The sequence below is a fragment of the Scyliorhinus canicula genome, chromosome 21 (genome assembly GCF_902713615.1).
Source record: "Scyliorhinus canicula chromosome 21, sScyCan1.1, whole genome shotgun sequence".
NCBI lineage: Eukaryota > Metazoa > Chordata > Chondrichthyes > Carcharhiniformes > Scyliorhinidae > Scyliorhinus > Scyliorhinus canicula.
In genome coordinates, this window is record NC_052166.1 from 69813770 (window position 1) to 69815875 (window position 2106).

Sequence of the window (2106 nt, forward strand, 5' to 3'; positions counted from 1 at the left end):
TTCCAAGAGCCAGTACAGACCAATGGGCAGCACGGTAGCACACGTGGCTAGCACTGTGGCCTCACAGCACCAGGTTTGATTCTCCGCTGGGTCACTGTCTGTGCGGAGTGTGCAGGTTCTCCCCGCATTTGCGAGGGTTTCGTCTGGGTGCTCCGGTTTCCTCCCACAGTCCAAAAACGTGCAGGTTAGGTGGATTGGCCATGCTAAATTGCCCATAGTGTCCAAAAAGGTTAGGAGGGGTTACTGGGTTATGCGGAGAGGGGGGAAGTGAGGGCCAAAGTGGGTCAGTGCAGATTCGATGGGCCGAATGGCATCCTTCTGCACTGTATGTTCTATGTATCTATGATGGGCCAAATTGCCTCCTTCTGCATTGTAAATTCTATGAACTCCATGTGATCACTGCCACTTTGTCCGTTTTTACATTTACTGACTTACCTCCCCATCATTGCCACCCCCCAAAATCACCCACGCCACTACCATTTATGCCACCCCACCCAGCCAGCAACACTTACATCCCATAAAATTACATTTAAATAGTCTCAGTACTGACCCCGACAGTGCGGCACTCCCTCAGTACTGACCCTCTGACAGTGCGGCACTCCCTCAGTACTGACCCTCTGACAGTGCAGCACTCCCTCAGTACTGACCCTCTGACAGTGCGGCACTCCCTCAGTACTGACCCTCTGACAGTGCGGCACTCCCTCAGTACTGACCCTCTGACAGTGCGGCACTCCCTCAGTACTGACCCTCTGACAGTGCAGCACTCCCTCAGTACTGACCCTCTGACAGTGCGGCACTTCCTCAGTACTGACCCTCTGACAGTGCGGCACTCCCTCAGTACTGACCCTCTGACAGTGCGGCACTCCCTCAGTACTGACCCTCTGACAGTGCGGCACTCCCTCAGTACGGACCCACTGACAGTGCGGCACTCCCTCAGTACTGACCCTCTGTCAGTGCGGCACTCCCTCAGTACTGACCCTCTGACAGTGCGGGGCTCCCTCAGTACTGACCCTCTGACAGTGCGGCACTCCCTCAGTACTGACCCTCTGACAGTGCAGCACTCCCTCAGTACTGACCCTCTGACAGTGTAGGGCTCCCTCAGTACTGACCCTCTGACAGTGTAGTGCTCCCTCAGTACTGACCCTCTGACAGTGCGGCACTCCCTCAGTACTGACCCTCTGACAGTGCGGCGCTCCCTCAGTACTGACCCTCTGACAGTGCGGCGCTCCCTCAGTACTGACCCTCTGACAGTGCAGCACTCCCTCAGTACTGACCCTCTGACAGTGTAGGGCTCCCTCAGTACTGACCCTCTGACAGTGCAGCACTCCCTCAGTACTGACCCTCTGACAGTGCAGCACTCCCTCAGTACTGACCCTCTGACAGTGCGGCACTCCCTCAGTACTGACCCTCTGACAGTGCAGCACTCCCTCAGTACTGACCCTCTGACAGTGTAGGGCTCCCTCAGTACTGACCCTCTGACAGTGTAGGGCTCCCTCAGTACTGACCCTCTGACAGTGTAGGGCTCCCTCAGTGCCCTCTCACTGGGCGCTGCCGCTTCTCCCTCGGTTCAATTTTTTTGCCGCTTCGCTTTTCTTCCATTTGAAGGCGGCAGCGGGATCCGGTGCGCCTGCGTGGCCGGGGCATGACGGGAGATGTAGTCCTGGCTGACCCCAGCGCCGCTCTCTGAACCCTGAACTTCGGCTGCCAGAACTACAACACCCGGTGGGCAGTGCGAGTGCTCCGCGCCTGCGCACTGTCTGGGCGGGCTCAGCGCAGCCGCCGAGGATGCGGGAGAATCGGCGGCAGCGACGGCGGTTCGGAACCGAGGGGCAGCAGGTAGAGCGGCCGGGCCCGGGGGAGGGGGCACCGGGGGGAGGGGCGATCAGGGGAGGGGTACGGGGCAGGGGAGACCGGCCGGGGGAGTTGGGGTATTGGGAGGGTTGAAGCGCGGGAGGGCGCTGTGGGGGAGGGGTTGGGTGGGGGGGGCACTGTGGGGGAGGGGTTGGGTGGGGGGGGCACTGTGGGGGAGGGGTTGGGTGGGGGGCACTGTGGGGGAGGGGTTGGGTGGGGGGGGCACTGTGGGGGAGGGGTTGGGTGGGGGGGCAC

The 2106-nt window shown here is 60.5% G+C and overlaps 1 protein-coding gene across 2 annotated transcripts in view; it reads left to right on the forward strand.

The window, feature by feature from the left end:
* Nucleotides 1-1757: 1757 nt before the first annotated feature.
* The window catches only part of LOC119955574 (bromodomain-containing protein 3-like), a 34135-nt gene continuing 33786 nt past the window's right edge, over nt 1758-2106 (forward strand). For both annotated transcript variants that reach the window (XM_038781900.1, XM_038781901.1), the window contains exon 1: nt 1758-1836. The gene's annotated coding sequence lies outside the window, so the exon portion shown is untranslated. The remainder of the gene's footprint in view (nt 1837-2106) is intronic.